This window comes from Nycticebus coucang, chromosome 18, assembly GCF_027406575.1.
Source record: "Nycticebus coucang isolate mNycCou1 chromosome 18, mNycCou1.pri, whole genome shotgun sequence".
NCBI lineage: Eukaryota > Metazoa > Chordata > Mammalia > Primates > Lorisidae > Nycticebus > Nycticebus coucang.
Genome location: NC_069797.1, coordinates 65,967,523 through 65,985,539, shown reverse-complemented (window position 1 = coordinate 65,985,539; position 18,017 = coordinate 65,967,523).

The following is an 18,017-nucleotide window of genomic DNA, read 5'->3' as shown; positions in this document are numbered from 1 at the left end:
GTCATGGGAATATCTCTGCCAATTCAAAAATTAAAATAAATGCAGTCCAATTCATAATTGCTAAGTCATGGAAGAAGCCCAAGTGCCCATCAACCCACAAATGGACTACCAAATTGTGGGACATGTATACCATGGAATATTATGCAGCCTTAAAGGAAGATGGAGACTTTACCTCTTTCATGTTTACATGGATGGAGCTGGAACATATTCTTCTTAGCAAAGTATCTCAGGAATGGAATAAAAAGTATCCAATGTACTCAGCTCTACTATGAAGCTAAATTATAGCTTTCACATGAAGGCTACAACCCAACTATAGCACAAGACTATGGAGAAAGGGCCAAGGAAGGGGAAGGGAGGGGGGAGGTTATGGTGGAGAGAGGGTAATGGGCCACACCTAAGGTGCATCTTAGAATGGGTACAGGCGAAACTTACTAAATGCAGAATACAAATGTCTATATACAATAACTAAGAAAATGCTATGGAGGCTACGTTGAACAGTTGTTTTTTTGTTTGTTTTTTTTTACGTTGAACAGTTTGATGAGAATATTTCAGATTGTATATGAAACCAGCACATTATACCCCTTGATTGCACTAATGTACACAGCTATGATTTAACAATAAAAAAGAGATTAAAATGGAAAACAAATTAAAATAAAATATGAAGATAAAAAGGAAAATTAGGCCAGGCATGGTGGCTCACATCTGTAATCCTAGGAGGCCAAGGCGGGAGGTTCACTGGAGCTCAGGAGTTTGAGACCAGCCAGAGCAAAAGTGAGATCTCATCTCTACTGAAAATAGAAAAAATTAGCCAGGTGTGGTGGTGGGAGCTGCCGGCTTCTCAACATTTACCAAGCACCCAGCATGCTTGGTCATGAGACAAACCTAGCAACCATTGAGATGCTTGATGTATTTACAGGTGTCTGGAGGCCCACAAAGGGATGAAGGGGACATGGAGAGAGGGCTGTCAGCTGCCCCTGGGATCCCAAAGTCTCACCAGTGGAGATGCTCCTGAAGTTGGCACTTGCAAGGTGGATTGGCATTTTCTATGCAGAGAAGAGGAAAATGGAAGATGGTTCCAGGCAGTGGGACCAGGACAAATAAGGGCGTGGATGTAAGGAATGGCCTTTAATTCCACCACTGTCACATGACCCTTAAACAGACATCATCCTGGGCTGTGGGCATCTTTGTCCAGGCTCCTGGAGGTTGAGGACCTGATCTTACTGTTGTTTGTCATTCAGAAGCTGTGACATGGAAATAATGTCAGGAGATTCTTGCCTGTTCCCCAGCCTCCCCCAGCCTCCCCCAGCCCGGGGCCTCCCAGATTCCTGCTCGTTATCCACATGGGAGATGATTTAAACGCTGCAGGGAGAGAGGCATTTTTCTTTTCTTTCCTTTTCATGTAAAACATGTCACCACATTTCCGTAACCCCAATTGCTCTCTGGTGAAAATAAATAGATAAATAAGTAATTTTTCACAAAATTAATTAGCAGACAGGAAGATGATAATGCATTTTGCCAACTGTATCCTTCCCCCAGCTAGCTCCCAGTCAGCCTGGGGCTGGGGAGGGGCTCCTGCAGTTTGGAGCCGGTGCCTGCAGAGACAGTGGGCAGTTCTGAGCGTGGTGGCAAGGGGACTTCTCTCCACCTGCTGGCCAAGTGGCCTCCACTTTCATGATGAATAAATGCTGTGTTGGTGAGAAGGCCTATGCTCGGACAGGCTCCAGGTTGAGCTGGTTTCTGAAGCTGCTATTTACTAGCCATGGGCGTTCTGAGCCTCAGTTTTCTCATCTGCATAATGGAGTTTACTGAAGGTGCCGATCTTCCAGGGCAGTTTCAAAAATTCATTGAGATGGTATATGGGAAGTTCTGGAATCAGGTCCCCATCTTTTTTATTTTTGCAGTTTTTGGCCAGGGCCAGGTTTGAACCCACCACCTCCGGTATATGGATCCAGCGCCCTATTCCTTGAGCCACAGGTGCTGCCCGCAGGTCCTCATCTTACAGACAAGTATCCTGAGGCTCATGGAGGTAGGTAAAGAGACCTACCCATAGTCACACTGTCGGTAAGTCAGGAAAGGTCACCAGGTTTGCCCAGTTCAGTCCTCAGAGTCTCACACTGTGCCATCATTTTGCTTGGCAGAGACCAGAATGTCCCTTGCAATAGCTCTGGGTCTCAGGGCCTGGGACAGAAGACAGTGGAGAGAAAGCCAGTGTTATCCCTCCAGGACAGACTAGGATGTCTTGTGCTGAGAGAGCTTTGAACTCAGTGACCTTACTTTCCTCCCGATGACAGAAAAAGGACGCCTACCTTTGCAATCAGGAGGCTCCTGGGAAACCCCGGGCAAGGGGTAACCTTGGCAGTGTGGGTGGGGCAGAGGCTGCCTCTCTCCATCCACGGGTTTTTCATAGCTTGGCTGGGTGAGAAGCTTCCAGCATGGTGCAGCAAGCTCTCAAAAACTTCCCTTGAAAATGGGGAGGCTTGTCACTTCAGAACCTGCTATGGAAACTGAGGCAGGAAAGGCCTGACATCCTGCTTGTGCTGACAACAATAAATGCATGTCAGTGCTGAGCAGGGACACTCATCTCAGCAACCAAGGACACAGGCCCATCCCGCATTCAGATGAGGAAAGGGAAGCCCAGAGAGGTGAAGGGCCTTGCCTAGGGGCACACAGCTAGCGAGTAGAAGAACCAGGATTCAAATCCAGGTCGATCTAACTGCCAAGCTAATGAGACAGTGGTGGCAGGCAGCCTTCTGGAGGATTACCCCTTCATCGTGAGATGAGGGAGCAAAAGAGCCGTGATTTCACACTTCTGGGAAGGCAAAACATGGCGTCTTCCCAAAGTCATCCATTGCAGGGCTGTTTGGAAACACAGTGTTATCTAGATATCCATCCAAAGGGGTCTTGAAATCAATTCCAGAAATCAATTCCAGAACGTGGAATTACATGTATGTTCGAAAATCACCAGGAAGCTCTGTGTGTGTGTGGAAACGGAGGGATTCCTAGGATTTATTAGGTGAAAAAAGCTAAGTGCAGAAGGGTGTGTTAATAAGCTACATTTGCATGGACTTATATGTGCAAAAACAAATTTTCCACAGATAAATAGGAAACTGAAGTGTTTTCCTGGGGTGATGATGGGCTAGAAACGAGCCAGAGGGCAGGCGAGGGAGGCAAGGGAGATTGTCACTCTTCACCTTTCTATGGCTTTGCTCCCTTTTTCTTACCTTTTTATTTTTAATTAAAAGCTTACAAGAATTTGCAAAAATAGTTCAGAGAAATCCTTTTCTCCATGTACCTTTTCTCCAGCTTCGCCCAGTGGTCAGAGCTTACATAATGGTAGTACAGTATCAAAACCAGGAGATGGCGCTCTTCTTGCCTCCCACAATCCTTTTGTACACTTGCTTTTTTCAATTGTAAAATACACACAAAGGTAAAATTGACCATCCTAACCACTGTCAGATGCACAGTTCTGGCACATCAAGCGCGTTCACAATGTTGCACAGCCATCTCCGTACTCACCGACACTCTGTACCCATAAACAGTAACTCCCCAATCTCTCCCCAGCCCCTGGCCACCGCATTTTTACTTTCTGTCTCTGAACTTGACTACTCTTGAGTATCATCTAAGTGGAATCATGGAATAGTGACCCTTTTGTGCCTGGTTTATTTCACTTAGCATCATCTCCTCAAGGCTCATACCCATGGCATGGCCTGGGTGAGAATTTCACGCCCTTTTCAAGCAGAACAACATTCCGCTGTGCACGCATTCCACGTGTGTTCATCCATCCATCAGGGGACACTTTGGTTGCTTCCACCGTTTGACTGTTGTGAATAATGCTGCTATGAGCGTGGCTGTGCAAATATCTGAGTCCATCCCTGCTTTCCATCCTCTTGGGGACATACCAAGAAGTGGGTGGCTGGATCTTATGGAACTCTATGTTTAATTTTTTTTTGAGACAGAGTCTCACTATATCACCCCTGGTAGAGTGCTGTGGCATCACAGCTCACAGCAACCTCAAACTCCTGGACTTAAAAGATTCTCTTGCCTCAGCCTCCCAAGTAGCTGGGACTATAGGCACCCACCACAATAGCCGGCTATTTTTTGTGTTGCAGCTGTCATTGTTGTTTGGCAGGCCCGGGTTGGATTCAAACCTGCCAGCTCCGGTGTATGTGGCTGGCGCCCTAGTTGCTGAGCTACAGGGGCTGAGCCTCTATGTTTAATTTTTTGAGGAACCGGCAGACGCTTTCCCACAGTGGCTGCACCATTCCCATCAATAGTGCACAAGGGTTCCATTCTCTCCACACCCTTACCAACACAATTATTTTCTGCCATTGCTTTTCTTATTGTCTGTTATTGCTTTTTTATATGGGTTTGAGGTGGCATCTCACTGTGGTGGGTATGGTTTTTTTTATAGACATCTCATTACTGTTGCATTAGTGAGTTGCTATCAGGGAGAGCACAGGTCAAGGACATCCACGAGGGACATTGGACACAGCTGCCAGCTGTGGCCTTGTGCTCACAGGTCCATGAGAGGTTTGGCTCCTGCAAAGGACACTGGAGGGGTGGTGTGAGGGCTCTTGCTAAGGGCTGGAGGCTGAGCCTCTTGGCTGTGGGACCCAGGGCACTGCTGTCCTCAGAGACTGCTCCTTTCGTTAGGAAGGATCACTTGTGCATCGCTCAGACTGACCAAGGGTGCTTCTGGCACCAAGGCAGGGATGGGCCTAGCAGAAGCGACTTTTTTTTTTTTGAGACAGAGTCTTATTATCTTGTCCTTGGCAGAGTGCCATGGTGCCACAGCTCACAGCAATCTCCAACTCTTGGGCTTAAGCAATTCTTTTGCCTCAGCCTCCCAAATAGCTGGGACTACAGGTGCCCGCCACAATGCTTGGCTATTTTGTGGTTGTTGTTGTTGTTGTAGTTGCCATTGTTGTTTGGCAAACCCTGGCCAGGTTTGAACCCTCTAGTCCCAATGTATGTGGCTGGCGCCCTAGCTGCTGAGCTACAGGTGCTGGGCTGAGAGGCAACTTTTTTTATTTAAAACTTCTCCCTCTATTTCTTAAATATCTCCTCTGCAAAATGACAACAGCCTCCTGGTAGAGCATCGGCCCGGAAGGAGGACCCCCCCACCCCCCGCCACCAAGGCAGTGATTTTCAACCGGGGTGCCCTGGCACACTGGTGTGCTGTGAGAGGATCTTAGGTATGCCTTGAAAATTTTAAAGATCATTAATTCAATTATTTTTAAAAGAAGTTCAAAGCACTTTTTACTGGCTTTTTTTTTTTTTTTTTTTTTGGAACAACATAGTTTAAATGTGCTGTGGAAGTAGGTTCAAGTGTACTGAAATTTAAAAAAAAAAAAAAAGGTTGAAAAACACTGACCTAAGGTGAGAATGTGTCCTATTATTCCTTTGCTTGAAGTATGTGAATGGCTCTGTTATTCTCAGCATAGAACAGGAGCCTGTCACCCTGACTTATGAAGCCTTCCAACCTGGCCATGGCCCCTACCTAGAACACAGCGGGTGTCCCAATTAACTGTTGACTCAACTGTCCTCCCCCTTCTCCCCTTGAACTTCAGTTTTAGCCTTTCTGATCTCTGTTGGCTTCATCAGGTGACCAGGCGACCTGTGCTCTGCCTGGATTGCTCTCTCTCTGCTCCATCCACCTGGGCCTGCTAAACAACACTGATTCCCCCCAGATGTCAGCTTCAGAGCTCCCAGGGAAGCTTTCCTGGGCTTCTAGACACTCCCAGCTGCCTGCTGTGCCGACAGGGATGCTCACTGCCCCTACCTGTCACTGCCTGTTTAATGCCTGTCTGCCCTGCTCAGCGCTAGCAGAGGTGAGACCTGCCTTGTGCATTATCGCACACCCCATCATCTCTCCCTAAATACCACTGGAGGGGAGGAGCGTGTTGGGAGGGGAAGAGCATAAGCCTTAGAGCACAAGCCTCTTGGCTCTGTCCCTCTGTCCTAGAAGGCAGGGAGCAGATTCGAAATGGCACTAAGGAAATAGTGAAATGTCCCATAACACAAAATCCTGGGATTCGTTTCTTACCAGGCAAGATCGATGCCCCACTGGTGGGGGGAGGCATACTTTCCCCGTACTGGGCTGCACTGCTGTCCTGAGGACGTTTCTGGCCAGGGCTGCTTTCCTCTGGGACCGGGCCAGGGAGGCTCAGCTTTCAAGGCTGCTGAAACAGACTGGACTGGGAGCCCCACATGAGGCCTTGCCCCTCCCTCACCTTCTAGAAATACCAACAAGGTTAAGAGGACAGCAGCTCCTCTCTGCCCCTGAGCGAGGCCTGCTAAGCTGGAGTTTGGGGGGAACAGAAGGGAGAGAACAAGGAGGGGAGGGTCTCCCTCCATGGGGCAGGAGAGAGAGGCTCCCCAGGGAGAAAAGGAGTGGTCAGGGGAGAGAGGGCAGGACTTGCGAAGGCCTCGGTGGCTGGGGAAAGGCCCCCTCTCCTGTAGGACATGGTTAGGACCGACTGGCCAGTAAATCTTTGCTGCTGAGCCTCCTCCATGGCCCTGCTCAGTGAAACCTCCCCAGTGGCACAGGGTGGTCTTTTGGGGATACAGAGTTGGGGGCATGTCGGCTGGGGGTGCAAGGTGCCCCAGAGGGGAGCGTCCAAGCCATTGCTTCAGCCAAGTCTCATCAATGACCTCAAGGCCTCTGAGGCATGGCCCTCTGTGTTCCCAGGCCTGGGTCTCCCTGGTCACAGGCAAAGTGTCCTTGACCATGGTGGCAGAGGAGACCCGCGTGTCAGGCATTAGATGATGCTTGAATGCCCTTACTGCCCAAGAGGCTTCAAAAGTGGGGACCCTGCCGGAAAAAGGAAAGAAGGGCAAGAGGGAGGGAAGAAACCCACCTGAGTCTGATACTAAGCTGTGGGCTGCAGACTCCGTGAAGCCCCGAGCCAGACCCTGGGCAGGAACCAGGATCTCCGGCTTCCAGTCTTCCCACCTAGATCTGCCCCCGGGGTAGCCTCAGGAGGAAGAAGACACACACACACTGCTGGGGACAACCCAGGCTCTGGAACCAGAACACCTGGGCTCAGAGGCTGGCTCTGCCACCTGGAATCTGTGAGTCTGAGAAAGTTGTGTAGCACTTTCTGCTCTACCTCCTGTCTCGCGGATGGGACTCCCAACCCTCCCCGCAGGCTGCTGAGTTGCTGGGAGGCCTCCTAGCACGGCTGACGCACAGACGGCTCTTAGCCTGCCACAACATCCTCTCTCCAGACTGCAGTTTAGTCTTGGGCCTCAATTTGTTCAGCTACAGGATAAAAGGGTTGCATCAAATGGTCCTTAAGGTGCCTGCCGACTCTGGAATTAGCAAGCCTGTGTGCATCGGTTTGGTGACTTCGGCTGCACTCAGCAGACTTGCAGCTCCAGCTCTGCTGTGCAGAAGGAGATTTACAGGATGGAGGTGGGCAGAGGGGACCTCACGGAACTGGGGGGATGGGATGGAACCAGAGAAGGGTCCCAGATCAGGGCAGCAGGCACCACCGGACACCTTCTCAGGGAACCGGCACCAGGAGGGATCTGCAGGGTCACATCGACCTCTGGGGCCCCCACTCTGGGTCAGGAGGGGGAAGGGCACCTGGTCGGCAGGCCCAGCAGCTGGTGCTCAGGGGACAGGAAGTCCTCCTGCCCTCAGAGGAACAGACACCACAGGGCAAAACCAGCAGAAACCCCCGCCCTGGGAGACATGAAGGAAGTCCAGAAACGCTGGCTGTGATGCCAGCAACACCATAAACACCTTGACATGCCCGTGGTGTTGGGCTTTCCCTCATCTCCATAAAAAGCACAGTCTTGAAGGGTTCCACTTAATTGTGAGGTCCTCCGGGATCAAGTCCAGAACCACACACAGTGCTCAGCACACAGTAGGCCCTACAGATGCCACCAGTGGAATATTCCACTCGGCTTCAGGTCTTGCGTTAGTCAGGAAGGGCTGCCTGCTGCGGCGGTTGCAGGAGGTACGGTACCTTCACATAGTTTCTGGAGCCTTTCTCAGGAAGTGTTATGACTGTTGCTCTTTTCTCATCAGTTCACTTTTTTACATTTAAATGTGTATGACTGAGGGTATAGGGTGAGTTTTTCTTAAAAAGTAGTTTCTGAAAACACTGTATTGCAATCCAGAGAGCTCAGTTTCTTTTAAATTTCTTGTGGTGAAATTTCCAGTAAGGTAATGAGGGGTGTGACACTGTGTGTGCTGAGGTCTGACCCCTTTGACTCTGCCAGAAGAGGGGGTGGACCTGCCACAGGACCCCAAGCATTACAGGGGATGTGGGTGATCGGGACACCCCCATCCACCAGCTTGCAGAGGGAGAATGTGCAAGCATGGCTGGGAAAACACACAGCAAGCATCAGGAAAGCCACTGCTCCCACCTCCAAAGGTGACCAGGGGTCCCCGCAGCAGACCGACATGGGGTGCAGCAGCATCTGGCTGCAGAGAAGAGAAGTGTAGGGGAGAGGGTGAGGAGCTTCCAGCCAGTGCTGCAGGGGCTCCAAGGCCAATGTCTAAGTCAAGGTGTTCAGTTCTGGCAATGGACTTAACTTTTCTGTACCTCAGCCTCTTTATTTATAAAGTGGAAACAATTCTAATAGCAACTTCATCAGGGTTGTTGTGAGGTTTGACAAGTTAGTCATTTGCTGAGCACCTAATACGGATGGGTTGCTATTCTAGGAGCTTGAATGATGTCACTGATCATAATGGATGCAGACACATGTCCTCCTAGAACTTACATCACAGTGAACCCAGGCAGAGCTGCTCCCACAATGTAAGTGCTCTAGTTCTTATTCAAGTGGGAGCAACTTTCTTTTACAAACAGCAGCAGCAGCGTAGACGGCTGGCAGCTCCGGACCACTTCTGTCTGGATGCATTTATTAGGTCTGTTCATAAAGACTCCATTTCTTCCCTTTGTAGACAATGAAATTAGGGGTGAACATATGCCTTGGTTTGGCCAATGTGACATAAGCAGAAGTGACAGACAAGTGTCCTGGGTGGAAGCTTTAGGAGCTAGAGCATAGCTTACCGTATTCTCCATACCTGCAGTACTCAGGGACACATGTGCCCAGATAGGTGCCTGGGTGACTGAAAGGTGCAGATCCCCACCCCCCACCCCATGTAGACCTGCTGTGGACATGTGTCCTGCGTGAGAAATGGACTTTTGTGGCATTTGACCCCTGAGATTTGGGGGTTGGTTGTTACTGAGCATCTCACAATGGATAAAACTGATGATCTCCCTCATGTGAGCCTTGTCAGAGTTTTCCATTGTCCAGTCTTTGTAGTTGTATTTTAACAAATCACTGGAAGCATAAATGTAGGTCACCAAGCAAAAAATGCAAATGTACCAGCTCTGCCCCATTTCCTCCCTCTACACATTGAGCACTCTGGACCATTTCCACATCTTGACATCACTCTGCGTGTAAAAAGTGCCTGCCACTCCGCACCCACTTGCTACAGCAATCAAATGCCTGCAGGTTCCAGGCTGGGCTGGTGGCAGCCAGGGCTGTGTCCAGCATCCCTCTTCCCTCCAGCCTATTGAAGTTTCCAACTATGGATCCCTTCTAGTCAGGCCTCATATCACCCTGTCACCCTCAGGAAACCAGGAAGCAGCCTCCCTCACCTCTCGTCCTTTTTCGGCTCAGCTTCTCAGCACTCACTTCCTGCCTTCTCTTTCTGCATCTGTTTATTAGGCTCCCTGTGACTATTATTTTAACTCCCTTAAACCCCCTCAGCCTCTTCAAAGATAATTGAAGTCTGGCCAGAAAAACAGGAACCCTTCTGAGTATTTGAAACAGAAAGAATTTAATCTAGGGGATTGGTTACACAAGACAGGAAGAGCTGAGAAGTCGAACCATTGATAGTAAGGCAAACAGAGGTCAGCACCCGCAGGAAACCCCCATCATTCCTTGTCTGGAGGGACAGGAGGCAGAGGGCCTGGGGCCAGCCAGGGAGAGGTGGAACCACAGCAGGCTGGAGCTGGAGACTGCAGGAGGTACAGCACGGAAGACGGACAAGAAGGGAAAGAAATACTTGGACTTCTCCCTGCCTGCAGCCCTCCACCTCCTTGCAACGACTCCTACTGGCTGAATGACCTGGGGGCCCTACAGACCAAGGGAAGGGCCAGGAACAGATCTGAGGACTCTGGGTTCCTGCCATCCATCACCTGCTTCTCCATAACTCTCCCACCCCAGGGCACAGAGCTATGCTGGCTTTTCCTTTTAACTTTTCCATCCCAGTTGGTGGACACCACTGACTCAAGACCCATCTCCAATCCTTTTCTTCCTTATCTGCCTCCAACACTTTACAGGTGCTAGAAAAACTTAACAATTCACTTTCCCAGTCTCCCTGTAGCCAGGGATGGCCAAAGTTTGTGTTTTCTTGATTAATGGTAACAGACATGGCTTCAGTCACCTCTTTTCCCTTCTTATTGCCTTGAATGCTATGAAAACGTCTGGAGCTGCAGGCGCCATCATGCAACCATGAGGTTAAAAGCCATTATATTAAGGATGGTAGAAAAGCAGAAAGACAGACAGACCCTGGGTCTTTCTTTAATGACACTGTTGAGACATTAAAGCATCCTAGAAGTTTCACTTCCAGGCTTCTCCATTTGTGAAATAATTAAATGCCTTCATTGCTTAAGTCTCTGCTGGGTTTCTATCTCTGACAGATAAAAGCATTCCTAAAACAAAATCACCACCAGGCCAGGATCCAGTTCCCCAAGCTGGGATCCCAGGAGTAAGATTTACTGCCTGCTTCTCCCTCACCCTTCACGTCTCATAAGTCACAAAGTCCTGGAGATTTTTATCTCCTTGGTTTCTGCCCTCCTCCCCTCCTCCCATCCTCCCCCTAATGACTGCTCACATAATAGGTCAGGTTCTTATGGCTCCCAATCTATCTATCTCCCCCTTCAAAGTCCCTCCCACTGTAGCCGGAGGAATCTTTCTAAAATGCATATGTTGCACATTGGCTAGTGTTTCCTTTTGGCTTAAAAACTTGTGCCAGCTCCCCACTGCCTTCGGAATTAAACTGCTTAGCGAGGCAGAGCCCTCACGAAACCTCAGCCATTCCTCTGGAACTTCCCACTGCAGCCACATAGGCTGCTGTTAGAATAGTTCGCCAAAGTTACCTTCTGGTTTCACACCACAAGCCCACCCCCAACCCTCGCCCAAATGCTCCTTTCTGAAGCCTTCCAGATCCCGGCTGTCCCCACCCTGCTCTGGGGACATTGCTGCCATCACATGCTCCATGCTCCGTTGCTCTTTTCCTTCCTCCCTTACCAGAAAGTCAGCTCCTTGACAACAGGGCTGTGAGTGTTCTTCATCTCTATAGCCCCGGCACGGGGGACTTGATGAATGCATGCGGAGTAAGAGAGTGAATGAATGAGGCCGTGCATTCGGGAACCTGTGAAGTCAGCTGCAGGCAGGAGCCCATGTGCTGTGTTTTGCAGGGAGGACAGAACGGCGATGACCTAAGTCTTTGAAAACCAGCCTAATAACCCAGCTTTCTGGAACTTGGCCCAGCCAGCTCCAGGGAGGAGGACACCCTGCTCGCGAGTCGTAGATGCAGCCGGGTCCCTTCTCCTGAAATAAATTTTGTCTTCTCCTAAAATAAATTTTGTCTCAAGCCACCTGCCACTGGGGAACCATCTCCAAGCACAATTTTCCCAGAAACGTTCCATTTGTCTTGGAATGCCCCAGGAAAGGTGGCTGTGATTTCAGAGTCATCTCTGAAATTCCTTAGAGGCCTCCCGTTCCCTCCTTTCTTCTCAGAGGGTAAGACGGGTTTGCCTGAAGCTCTGAGATTGACACACCTGTCTCCCATGGGAAAAGCAGGGTGCCAGGCGATGGCCGAGTAGCCTCTTAAGGACACAAGGCACATTTGTCCTGCTGCTGAATAAATGATTATCGTGTGGATTACACAGCCCTCCTGTTATACAGCAATCGGCGCCAAAGCCTCCCAAGTCATAAAGGAAGGCATAATAAAGAATTATGGGACCCAGTAAAATGAAAATTGGAATCAATTAATTCCCTTCAGATGAGAGCTGCTCATGGAATATCCATTATCTTTGCTCTGCTGGTTGGGGGAGGAGCGGGGGTGCAGAGGAAACCCGTTTTCTTACAAGTGGCTATTGTGGCCTTCTAAAGAGCCCCCAGCACAGCTCTTGGCTTTCTCCTGTGTTCGGGATACAGGAGACGCCAGATTGCAGGCACGGTTAGGGACTCCGTGCCAGTCCCCACGACCCCCGTGCCCTCTCCACTTATGCGCTTAGACTGCTGGAGTGAAGTCCTTCTCAGCTGCAGCTGTAAAGTCAATGCAATTTTAGGTTTCATTCGGGAAACAGCAGTTCCTTAGCTGATATAGTAAATCAATTATACACCGGCAGCTGCAGAGGCCAAGCCAGCTTTCCAGGCCAGTGCAGGTACAGGGATCATGAATCACACAAGTGTCAGGAAGCTGTTGCTTGCTCAGTGGCAAGTGATGTGTCCATGAAACCTCAAGAATGGCCATGCACATGCACAGGGCTCTCAGAGCCAGTGGAGACTGGGAAGGGGTCTGGAATATAATTGACCACTTTCCTGCCTCTGTTTCTTTTTTAGTTCAGTTTTCATGGAAACTTCTGTCTGAGAAAAACTCCCAAAGCCACCTTCAAATGAGTGAAAGTCTCTCCCCACCTCTCCTTCCCACCACCCCTGCTCTTGCCCAGGCCAAGACCCACAGGCTGCCCGGAGCCCTCGAATCTGTGCCCCTGCCGCGCTGCCTTCATCCTTCCGAAGGGCGGTTTGCTCATCTTGCTCAGTCTCCAGCTTTGAAATTCCTTCAACAGCACACCCTGGCTTTCCAGAAGAAATGCCACTCCCTTTGCGACCCTGCTCTTGGCTGTCCTCCAGCCTTGGCCATTTGTTCCCACAGAGCCATTCGGGGCTCTCCCAGATGCTCCTGCACCCTACCCCTAGTCCCAGCAGGTGGCTACATGTGTGCTCCTGGCCCTGGAGGCTCTTCTTTGCTCTTCTCACCATTTTAGGAGTTTGGGTAAATGTTCTCTCCTTTAGCAAGTGGCCCCTGCCTCTTTAGACTGGAGAACGAGCCCCTTCTCTGGGACCCCCGCACCCCTGTGCATTTGTCACGTAGCATAGTCACCTGTTTGCTTGGGATTTATCAGGACTTTGACTCTGTATCTTCACTCAGTGCCCAGTAATGGCAGGAGCTTCACCGGGATTTGTGCCAGGGACAAATGAAGGAACAGGGCTTCAGGTGAAGCGCGATTTGTATTTTCTGGGCCTGATGCTAGAGGGTGCAGGTGAGAGAGGCATATGCCAAGTGGAGAACCGGGAGAAAGGCTGGGGAGGAGGGGTCCAGGAGCCAGGAGCACAGCCAGCCCTTTCATCTGCACTTTGCTGTTCAATTTGGCAACCAGGCAACGGATCTGGTCCAGGGACAATCCAGCTCTGAAACCAGCCAGGAAATACTGCTTCTCAAAGTGGCCACACCAAACCAGAAATCTCCCCATTTGGTTTGAGCAACCCCACCCCAGGATCTGTCCAGTGAGAACCCTGGAGGACAGTGGCCAGTGACATGGGGAAGAGATTGACTCAACAGGCCCAAGATCTAGGATTGAATCTTGACCCTGCCACTAACTACGGATTGGTGGGGAATCAATTTTAGCTCTTGAACCTCAGGCTTCACATCTGTGAAATGCAAACAAAGTGTGGTTGTTGAGGGGATTGAATGAGATGGTGTTTGTAGAGCATGTACTATAGTACTTGGGGGCATGGTCAGTTTTATTGAATAAAATGTCATTGTTGTTGTCATCACCCAGGAACCCAGACAAACTGGAAAAGGAATAGCAAGGCAGGACCCAGCTAACAGGGCTAGAGAGGGACTCAAGGACTAGGGCAGATGTAGGGGCCCCAAAATCAGTCATGAGAGGAATAAACTTGGGCTCCTCTTCAAGTCCACCTACCCTAGTTCTCAGCCTTAGCCACAGGGTCAAGTATGTGTGTGTTTGTTGGAGAAGGGCTCTTGGGCTGGGCTGAGAACAAGGAGGCTTAGCTAAGTGTCTGAACTTGACCTCAACCTTCCAGAGCCCAGATTCTTGTCCTTCACCAACCTCCTACCTCCCCAACTGGCCATTACGTAAGTCCCAATATGAAGCCAGAGCCATTCTGAGAGCCCAGCCAAGCCCCCAGGTGGTGCAGGGCATCTCCCCCTGCCCTGCAGGTAGCGCAGGCCTCAGCCCATCAGAGACAGGCTCCCTGCTCAGGGTGGACCCACCCATGGGGGTCACGTGCTGTGCAAAGCCAGCACACTCCTGCATGGCCTGAGGCAGCTCCTAGTTCCGCAGGGACGGCTTTTTCTGCTAGCTCGTGAAATTAATTAAACGCCTCTCTTCATTCGGGCACCGTAATCCATCACAGCATTTGTTCCTGCTTTTTTATATTAGAAAATAATGGAAATGATTCCTCAAATAATCAATTTTTACAGTTTACATTTAATTTATGAAAGGATGACAGGCCCAGTGCTGTGCCTGTGACCATGACTTTGTTTTCCATCTGCCTTTTTTTCTTGGTGCCCTTGCACATGGAGGCGAGGGGGGTGGGGACAGGCTCTGCCCATTTCTTTGAAGCAGGCCAAGCAATACCCAAGGGATCCAGGCTCAGACAGGGGCAGGGTGGAGGGGCAGGTGGAACCTTCTTGAGAACAGCCTGGGGCTCCAGCCTCTTTACTTTCTTCCAGGCTGGTCGTCCCACTCAGCCCAGTGCCCCAATAAGCCTGTGTGTTTGATCCACCTGCCTCTATTTTTGAAATGCTCTGCTGCCTGGCTGATCTCTGCAGTCAGGTTGATCAAAACATGTCAGTCCCCTGCTCAAAACCCTCTGGAAGCTCCCTGGTAGCTCTCAGGGTGAAGCCAAGCTGCTTAGCTCAGCTCACGGCTGGCTGGAGCACAGAGCTGCTTCTCACACTCTAGCCGCCCTGCAGGCTTCACACCAAGGCCTGGGCACATCTGTCCCTTCTATGTCAGATGGCTTTTCCCAGGCCCTCCTTCTGTAGCCAATCCTTCAAATCCATCCTTCCAAAGTTGGTTCCAGGAAGTCTTTCAAAACACAGTCCTCAGCCACAGCTGCCCATAGCACCCCACACCTCCGCTGCCAATTTCCCACCTGCGCCCCTCTCTGGACTATGAACCTGCTAAGGGTAGGAACCACGCCTTATTTGACTGTGTCCCCTGGTGCAGGGCATGGCATTCAGAGGGTGAGTCAGGGTTCAGGGGACTGCTGCAGCAAACTTCCACAAATGCAGAGGCTCGCAGCAACATGAAAGCATTAGTTAATAGGTCTCACCGGGCTAAAGTCAAGTGTAGGCGGGGCCAATTTCCTTTCTGGAGGCTTCCAAGAGACTCTCTTTCCTCATCCTTCCCATCTTCTAGGGGCCTGCGTTCCATGGCTCAGGGCTCCTTCCTCCATGTCAAAGCCAGCAAAGAGTGGGTCAAGTCCTCCTGTGTCACATCACCCTGCACCTTCTCTCCTGCTCCCCTCTGCTTTTAAAGGTCCCTCGTGATTACAGTTAAGCCAGAGTAACCTCCTTATCTTAAAGTCAGCTGATTAGTAACCTTCCTTTTGTGGGCCAGTTTCATCCCTCTTTACATACCACGGGATCTGGGGTTGGGACGGGCATCCTCACGGCCACCATTCTGCTGACCACAAGGATGCAGTAAGTGCACGTTGAACAAAGATGAACAAGTGAAACGAACCTATAAACTTCACAGACCACCAATATTTTTGCATCTTTTTGCCACCATGAAAAATGGTTATTGAATTCCTTAAAAGTGCTTCTTTGGAATCACATGCTCAAGAGGTGACCAGCTGAGGCTGATCTGCTCACCTCCCAAGGCCGCTGCTTTTCATCTCACATCTGCGCAGGCTGTGGTGTCTCATACGTCCCGCCTCAGCCCCACACCTGGTGCCTGTGGCCACCTCTGTCCCTCAGAAGTGGATGCCATCCTTCATGAACCCCAGAAGCACCATCAGGTGTCATCTCTGGGAGTTCACACCCCACTCTGGTGCCTTCGGTGAACTCTCTTAGCACAAGTAGGTGGATTCCACTCTAGAAACCATATATAGATAAAAATGCCAATTTACATGAAGGGGCTCTTAGAAGTTGATTACTCATTACAGAAGGACCAACCACGGGGTATCTCTAGAGGGGAGGTTTCCTTCCGGGAGCCCTTTAACGTGGAGCTGGCATGCAACTTTGAGAGTGACGGGAGGCATTGTCTGGCAGGCGTCACACACTCCACCACCCACAACAGCCAGCCAGGAAGGCAACAGAAATGGTGAATCAGGCCTGGCAAGACAGTCTGCTGCCCAAACTGAGGCAAGCATGCAAAACATCATTTTATGCTGGTAACATGAGATGTTTTGCAAGGTCCCACAATTCCATTTGGACAGCTCCTTTTACACCTAGACCAGCGCTAAGTGACTTTCACCCCACCCCTTGTTCTATGTTTTTCTTCTGGGGGAGAATTAGGACTGGTTGCTATAGCAACCAAATTATTTCTGCAAGTGCATTTTAACTTCCCTCAGATGTTCTGTTTGACAGGAACTTTTCCCTTTTGGGGGTCTGACTTAAGCAGCACTCTCTTTTTAAGCCTGCAAAGACTTCCTTTTCTGTTGCCTAAGGGTTAAGACAAACATTTACTCAACAGGGGAAAAAAATAAACTTTAAAAACAAGGCTTTTGGAAGACAGAGAAAAACAAAGTAATTACATTTCCAAGCCTGTTGACGTGCGATATTAAACTTGCAGGATCTCGGGAGCTGAGAAGTTTAGCACAGAAGTGTTGGTTCTTCTTTACTCTCTCCTATCCCGTATGGCTCAGGAAATAATGTATATTCATTTATTTTCTCACTCAGCAAATACTTACCGAGTTTTGCTGTATGCCTAGCTCTGTGTGTTAGGTGGTGGGGAGTCAGAATTGAGCAAAACAGATGTGGGCTCAACCCTCTTGGAATTGGCCACAGATGAGAATAACAGGCATTTAAACACGTCGACATTCCAACTCCGGCTTTAATTATGGGAGCAAGAGATACCAAGAAAAGTGCATAAGAAAGAAAGGGGCACTCCAGGCAGATTGGTGGTCTGGAACAGCCTCTGTTGACATTTCAGTGGAGACCAAGAGATTGAAGTTGAAACCAAGAATGTAGATCCAGGGCAGCGCCCGTAGCTCAGTGGGTAGGGCACGGTGGGTTTGAGGCTGGCCTGGGCCAGCTAAACAACAATGACAATTGCAACAACAACAACAACAACAAAAAATAGCCAGGCTTTGTGGTGGGCGCCTATAGTCCCAGCTACTTGGGAGACTGAAGTATGAGAATTGCTTAAACCCAAGAGTTGGAGGTGGCTGTGAGCTGTGATGCCGTGGCACTCTGACCATAGTGAGACTCTGTCTCAACAACAACAACAAAAAAAGGAATGGAGACCCAATAATAGAATGTCTTGGGAGACAGAGACAGAGAGAGAGAGAAGGTGCCATGTTGAGACTGCTCTGAGCAAGAAGAGAGCTTGGGAGGTCAGAGAAAGGGAAGGTGGAAAGTGTGGCCAGCTTCTCAGGAAGAGGGAAGCTGAGCGTGAGGTGGGGTGGCAGACGGGCCAGATCATGTGGGCTGGGCCAGATCCCATGGGCTAGGCCAGAGGCGAGGGCCTTGCTGCTGGGTTCTCAGTGATCTGGGCCAGATCCCATGGGCTAGGCCAGAGGTGAGGGCCTTGCTGCTGGGTTCTCAGTGCACGGCAGGAAGCGCTGACGTTCTCAGCAGAGGAGTGAAATAACTGACATTTGCACAGATCTCTCTGGCTGCTGAGGGGAGGACACATCGGAGAGAGTGTAGGTGGCAATCGTGAATGAGGAGGCTAACGGAGCTGGCAGAGGCTTTTCCAGTCATCCAGAGGAGGGATGATGGTGGCCTGTGCAGGAGGAGGAAGCGAGACAGGGACGGAGGTCGGGTTCAACACAAGTTTTGGATG